Source organism: Piliocolobus tephrosceles, chromosome 5 (assembly GCF_002776525.5).
Source record: "Piliocolobus tephrosceles isolate RC106 chromosome 5, ASM277652v3, whole genome shotgun sequence".
Taxonomy (NCBI): Eukaryota; Metazoa; Chordata; class Mammalia; order Primates; family Cercopithecidae; genus Piliocolobus; species Piliocolobus tephrosceles.
The window spans coordinates 49,984,876-49,992,830 of NC_045438.1; positions in this window are offsets into that span (position 1 = coordinate 49,984,876).

The window sequence follows — 7,955 nt, forward strand, 5'->3', positions numbered from 1 at the left end:
CCCTTCCCAGCATCCAGCCACCTGAGTCAATGGCCACGGTTTCCTTTGGGGGAGAATTTGGGGGCTCAGTATGAGATGCATGTGACACAGTGTTATGAGATCCTCCTTCCTAGAAATGTGGCCACCTCCTCAGTTAATTGGTCCCAGATCTGAAAATAGACACTGGTCCATGACCGAGGAAAGGCTCATGACTTTATTTGGGCAGCTACAGCTGCCCTGAGCTTTCTGCTCTTCCACTTGTGTCTTTTTCTGGTTGTAGGTGTTAAGCAGCATCCCACTGGCCACCCGTCCATGTGGCCTCTAGGGTCACCATGCTGTGATAACCACCTCCACCACTCCCATCTTGCTGCTCTCCAGGGTCACTGCAGCCTGATGTCAGGCTGCCACAGCTCCTTTACACCATGGGGTGGGGCATGACCATGAATGAGCACAGCTCTGCAACCACCCCTTCCACCACCAACCCTGGGCTGCAGAGGAAGCCACTACAGATCACCAGAGTGACATCAGTGTCCCACTCATCAGGGCATTCCTGACGCCCTCAGTGTGCCCCAGGGCCCTCTGTGGAACACAACTAGGGGTCTTCTGGCCTCAGTAAGATGATTTACAGCATGACCACTCCCCTAAGGTTCTTTTATATTTTAATTCTGCCTCACTCTATCGCCAAGGCTGTAGTGCCGTGGCTCAGTCATAGTTCACTGCAGCCTCAAATTCCCAGACTCAAGCAATCCTCCCTCCTCAGCCTCCCTAAGTGCTGGGATTACAGGTGTGAGCCCCTGCAGGCTCTTTATTCCTTCCTATCTATCTGTTAGAGCCACGTGGGCATTGTCGCTTCGCTCTGTGTTGGCTGTCACACTTCCAGGCTCCCAACAGCACATAGCAGGAGTTTTCCCCGTCCTCTGGAGTCCTTGCCAGGGTGTTAAATCCTGTGTCCCCCAAATACACCCCCAAACTGATGGATTCTTGCTTATCCAATCTTATATTCTGGCCTCCTTGATCAAGCCCCCTCAAAATGCAATCTCAGAGGTGCTCTCCTGACTCCTGCAGGCACATGCTGGCCAACCCCTCAGATCCTTTAGAGGACAATTGCTGTCCTCCCTGGGCAGCTGCAGGTGTGTGCTGGGATTGAAGCCTGTCTGCAGTTTGGCAGCCAGGAGAGGAGGTGACTGCAGGTCCTAAGGAGGCACCTGTGGCTGGGCAGTGTCAGTGTCTCTGCAGTGCCTCTGCAGTGTCTCCCAGCACAGGGCACCTCTCACTAGGGAAGGGTGGGCCAAATCTGCAAGCTCCGAGGGCTCTAGGGGTCTGCAGAGCCCATGTCCTGGGAGGCATCTATGTATATGCTCCCATCCCATGCTTGTAGGCTGTGTTTTCCCAGCCAGATGAATGACCTCAGCACAACACAGCTGCCTTGACTGAGTATTTAAACATCCCCAAAGTCCTGGGACTATCAGATCCTCAATCCACTGGTCAGCTCTGTCAGCTCTTTCGCCACAGGAGACAAAAGCCTCCTCAGAAGCTACAGAGAGACCACTGGCTCTCACACCCAGCCTCAAACTGCTCATTTGCTCTATTATCCTTCCCAGGGGCTCAATACAGCTCAGCAGTCACAGCAACTCCACTGTCCCTGCAGCCGCTGTGCCCCCCCATGTATTTCAAATATCTCCATAGCCTGATCATGGCCTAAACTGTGTTCTGCCTGGGGAGTAGGAAGAAAGGGCTTCATAAGGGCACAGGATAGCACTGGCTGGACGGCTATTCCTACGAATGCTCTGGATCCAGAGAAAGCTGTAAAAGTAGCCGTGATGTCTGAAAAGAAGAGATTTTTGGGCAAGTCATTTACCCCTGCCTGCCTTCGTGTTCTCATCTTAAATCCTACTTTCTGATTGGCTGCAAGGATGAAATGGTAATATATGGAAGTCACTGGTCACAATACCTGTGATGGGGGAGCACTCAAACAGCAGCAGGGGGAAGTTGGCTCCGGGCTCCTCCTCCTTCCCCATCCTCCCTAATGCAAACAAGCCCAGACTCATTGCTCATTACCATATCACGAGTCTGCTAAGAAACCCTCTTTCTGATTTACTATCATCCTCACTCTTCTTGTCAGGATCCAGAAAGCTGTAAAGAGGGCTTCAGTGACATCTATAGGAGTCTCATTCTTTTAAAAATTCAAAGCACGTAATGGCTAATGGTAGCATTCATAAAATCTGAGTAGTAGACACATAGGTATATGTTATGACATTTTCTGCACTTCTATATGTTTAAAAACTTTTTTTAAAGAAAGTATGGGGGGCAAAAAGATAATTTACATATCCAGAGGGAATTTCACAGGAAAACTCACAGTGGGGACGAAGCCACGGGCAGGTGAGGGCAGAACGACCAGGAGGTTTGGTGAGAAAGTGGACGGGGGGGAATCGGGAGTGTCGCTCACGACTGGTGGGGGTGGCCAGGTGGATGGCTGTGGCATTGGTGGATTTAGGGAACACAGAGAGCAGTGGGTACATAGGAGCAGCGCGATGCCAGGGGGACATCCAATAGAGCCATCAGGGGCAGCGGGCCCCTGAGGTGTGTTCCCAGAGAGAGGCAGCCACCTGTCAATGATGGTTCAAGCACAGAGTAAAATGGCCAATGGGAGGGGGCCAGACAAAAAGAGCTGCGCCGGCCCTCACAGCCAGGCACAGCAGGAGAAAGTGCTGGAAACAGGAGAATTGGAAGCATCGCTACGTCAAAACAGCCGAATTTTAAAAAGCAAACAGAGGAAAAGGTTCACAACAAATAAAACAGACAAAAGATTGCTATTCTGAATAGTTACAGTGTTCTTACCATGAATAAATTAAAAACACCAAGATTCTGATCACCAAGCAGGTAAAATACTTGAATAGATGATTCACCAAAGAGGAATTAAACATGTTAACAATCCGATGGGGAAAAAAAGTTAAAGAAATGAACCTGAAGCTTTTCACCTATCACATTGCTGGTGTGGTGCTGATGACAGTAGTTTGGGGGATTGTTTTTAATGAAGTCTTGCTGGTGAAGAAGTGATGACGTGCATTGCTGGTGATGGTGATGGTATACAATTGCACGGCTTTCACAAAAGCAGCTTGAGAACAGGCGTCAGAGGCCTTAAAATATCACATACTTTGCTTGCATCTAATTGGGTCAATTTATGCCAAAAGTATTTTTATTTATAATAGCAAAACAAGAGATAATGCGCAATAAGTTTAGTCTCTCCACTGCGGAAAATGTAGTTCCCACAGATCAGCCTTACAGAGTTTATAATAAGATGAGGAAATGCTCATGTTAGTATAAAAAGACAGAGTCTTTTCGCCCAGGCTGGAGTGAAGTGGCACGATCTCGGCTCACTGTAACCTCCATCCCCCACCGGGTTCAAGCGATTCTCCTGCCTTAGCCTCCCAAGCAGCTGGGATTATAGGCGCCCGCCACTATGCCTGGCTAATTTTTGTATTTTTAGTAGAGACGGGTTTTCGCCATGTTGCCCAGACTGGTCTTGAACTCCTGACCACAAGTGATCCACCCGCCTCGGCCTCCCAAAGTTCTGGATTACAGCTGTGAGCCTCACGCCCGGCCATAATATTATTTTTAAAAACAGAATTTTTTTGATCAGTGCTAAAGGAGAAAATTAACTGGCTTATCCCATATGCAAAGATGGAAGAGAAAAATGTAATGATCTCAATAGATTTAGATAAAGCATTCAGGGAATTCAAAGTTTATTCACACACACAAAAAATACACCAATAACAGACTGTGAAGAAAAAAGAACCCATTCATAATAACAATAGTGGTAGAAATCTACATGGTACTCAGAAATAATTTTAATAAAGTATACACTCGTACATTTGTAAAGAAAATTACATATCATTATTAAAAGAAATAAAACATTAATGCAAACATGGCAAGGTGTTAAAATTCAAGTTAGGCAGCCACTTTGGGAGGCTGAGGCAAGAGGACCACTTGAGCTCAGGAGTTTGAGACAGGCCTGGGCAACATGGCCAAAAATACAAAAAAATCAGCCAGGTGTGGTGGTGCACACCTGTGGCCCCAGCTACTCGGGAGGCTGAGCAGGAGAATCACTTGAACCTGGCAGACGGAGGCTGCAGTGAGCCAAGATCACGCCACAGCACTCCAGCCTGGGCAACGGAGTAAGACTCTGTCTCAAAAAAAAAAAAAAAAAAAATCAGGCATTTGTTACAATAGTCATACATACACATAATTTTATGTATGTTCAGAATAGTTTATTATGAATTTTAAATGAAAATATATTTAATTTGCCTTAGCTGTTACATCTTCCATCACAGAGCTGTAACTGCCAGGGTGCAAGTGCCGGTGTTTTTTCCTGTATTTTATCATCATCATCCTCAGCTGTTCACTGGCTGCTGACCTGGGGCTCCGAGCTGCTAGGCCTGTGGGAACCCCATGACACCGGAGAGAGCCAGTGGCAGTTCCACTGCGAGCGGGTTCAGAATAGTCGCCAATCCAGGTCAATGCTTGTTGTGTTACAACGGCGCCACCTACTGGTCGGTTCTGGTTCTGCCATGCGTCCCTGGGTCTGAAGGGACACCACCAGTTGTATTGGGTAGTCTGTTTCTAGCCACTCTGTGTAAAGAGAAAAAAGGATTCAGGACCGAAGCAGATTACAGTTGCTCAGCTCCTTTCTCAGTTAGCTGAAGCAGACCAATGCCTTCCCCTCCAGAGACTTTCGATTGTGCTTTTCCTCCCGCCTTGCAGAGGTTAAAGGAGTGGAGTCCTATGTTGTGGAGGGCTCCCTCCCGGCATCCTTGCCAACACCACGGCAATGTTTGAAGCTCTTTAAAAATCATGCCTCAAACCCACATTTGAAGTGAGATTTGAGCGGGAGAACTATTTTTGCAGTAGGATAGGAAAAAACCGCATGAAATGGGAACATACTTTTTCCGTTTCAAAGCAAGTTGGTCAGCGATGCTGTGTAAATGTGTTGGGGTGGTTTTTAGAAATCATGGAATGTTAGTGCTGGACAAGACCTTAGAGATATGTTACTAATTCCCCACAAGGCATTTGAATGTCGAAATGTCCAAGAATGTAAGTGTGAAACTATGAACAAAATTGACTCAATAATACTATATACTAAAATTACTAAATTTTACTAAATATACTAAATTACTAAATACTAGTATTTCTAGCACTACACACATGTGTTCCCACATCACACGATGAAGCGTACCTTTCTCCTTCCATGCTGTCTATCAATTCTCTACATCTGCACAACAACAGACCACTAACAAAGCTGACTGCTTACTTGTATTGATGGTGAAATCATCAACAGCCTGAGTACTTTGTGCTTCAGAATTACTGAAAATCAGGCCAGGCACAGTGACTCAAACTTGTAATCCCAGCACTTTGGGAGGCCGAGGTGGGAGGATCACCTGAAGTCAGGAGTTCAAAACCAGCCTGGGCAACATGGCAAAACCTCGTCCCTACTAAAAATACAAAAATTAACCAGGCGTGGTGGCACATGCTTGTAATCCCAGATACTCGGGAGGCTGAGACAGGATAATCACTTGAACCTGGAAGACAGAGGTTGCAGTGAGCCAAGAGGATGCCACTGCACTCTAGCCTGGGCGACAGAGTGAGACTCTGTCTCAAAGTAAAACAAAACAAAATAAATAATAAAATAATAAATATTAAAATAAATTACTGAAAATCTATATCTTCATGGAGCAACATTTGTGTCACAGAGGCTACAGAGCATCCCCTAGTCACTTCCTTCAATTAGTTTTATGATTTACTTGGATAACAATGTAATAATTGCCAGCATTTTGTGCTGTAAGCTGTCAAGCACTGCACTTGGGGCTCTATTTACAGTAGCTCATTTAGTGTTCTTGATGATCCAATATGCCAGATACTCTTTGCACCCTTTTTACTAATGAAAAACTTGAGGTTCAGAGAAGCTAAGATACTTTCCTAAGGACTCACGGCAGATGGCAGGAGGTAGAGCTGAGATCAGCAGCTAGGCTGCCTGAGGCCAAGGCGGGCTTACTTAGCCACAAAGCAGCAGGTAGCAAAGAAGCCCTGTCCCAACACTGCCCACAGGTATACTGGAGAGATCCCTGGATTGGTCCCTGTCCTTCACAGTTGGAACCCAATACCCATCAGCTGAAGGACTCAGACAAGTCACCCCATGAGCCTCAGTTTATCCATAAAATGGGACTTAAAACCTACCTCACAGCATATTAATGGTACTTTCACCATTAACATGAAAAGTACATAATACAGTACATGGAAATTTGCTTGATGAATGCCAACATGCCACACAAATGTAAGTTGCCTGTATTACAATATCTTTCCCTCCTAGTTTTAGTTAACCATTTTTGGAAGCTTGTTTTTTGCAATGACTATCCTTACTCAGCAAAGCTTCTGAAATGTTCCTTATTTACGATCTTATAAATGTTTGTTTGTGTGCACACTGTGTGACCATCTAGCAAGTCAGTCATTCTTGGCTACTCTTTAAAAGTCAAAAAACAAAAGATGTTGGCAATGTCGCAGAGAAGAAAGAACGCTCATACACTGTTGATGGGAATGTAAATTATTCAGCCCCAGTGGAAAGCAGTTTGGAGATTTTTCAAAGAACTAAAACTGCAACTACCATTCACCCCAGCAATCCCAGTCCTGGGTACGTACCCAAAGGAAAATACATTATTCTACCAAAAATACATCTGCACTCACATGTTGATTGCAGCACTGTCCACAATAGCAAAGCCATGGAATCCACCTAGGTGCCCATCAGCGGAGGACTGGATAAAGAAAATGGGGCTTCCCTTTGCAGCAACATGGATGTAGCTGCGGAACATTATCCTAAGTAAATTATCACAGAAACAAAAAACCACTTACAAGTGGGAGTGAAATCGTAGGTATACATAGACATAAAGATGTAAACAATAGGCCGGGCGCAGTAGCTCACACCTGTAATCCCAGCCCTTTGGGAAGCCAAGGTAGGATGGCTTCAGGCCAGGAGTTTGAGACCAGCCTGGGCAACATAGTGAGACCCTGTTCCTACAAAAAATAAAAATATAAAATGTGACTCACGCCTGTAATCCCAGCACTTTGGGAGGCCAAGGCGGGCGGATCACCTGAGGTCAGGAGTTTGAGACCAGCCTGACCAACGTGGAGAAACCCCATCTCTACTAAACATACAAAATTAGCCAGGCGTGGTAGCACATGCCTGTAATCCCAGCTACTCAGGAGGCTGAGGCAGGAGAATCACTTGAACCTGGGAGGCAGAGGTTGTAGTGAGCCGAGATTGCACCATTGCACTCCAGCCTGGGCAACAAGAGTGAAACTCCGTCTCAAAAAAAAAAAGTCATTCTTAACTCATTTTTACCAAATATAATGTTAAAAAAAAAAAAAAAAAAAAAAGATGTGTCCTCTCAGTTTTATAAGCCACTCTGAATGAGTTCCATGATGTGAAGCTAGATTAAGATGGGGGATTAATGGAAAAGATTTGGGTGTTTACTTCATATTTTTCCCATTAACATTCAATCATCTTTTTTTGTAAACTTTTAAGAAAAAATTAACTAGATCCATTAATGAATAAAATGATGTTATTTGTCCACTAAGAGGATGTAAGTATGGAAAGTGAGGTGTGATAAAACTGACAGATGAAATATCTGGCAGATGAAATAATCCATACGATTTTTGTAACTGATACAGTGTAAAATAAAAGCAAGACATGTATTCTTGTGTGATTTTTTTGTTGTTGTTTTTTGTTTGTTTTGAGACGGAGTCTCACTCTGTTGCCGAGGCTGGAGGGCAGTGGCGCAATCTCGGTTCACTGCAGCCTCCACCTCCTAGGTTCAAGTGATCCTCCTGCCTCAGCCTCCTGAGTAGTTGAGACTACAGCTGCCACCATCCCAGCTAAGTTTGTTTTGTTTTGTTTTGTTTTGTTTTGTTTTGTTTTGTTTTGTTTT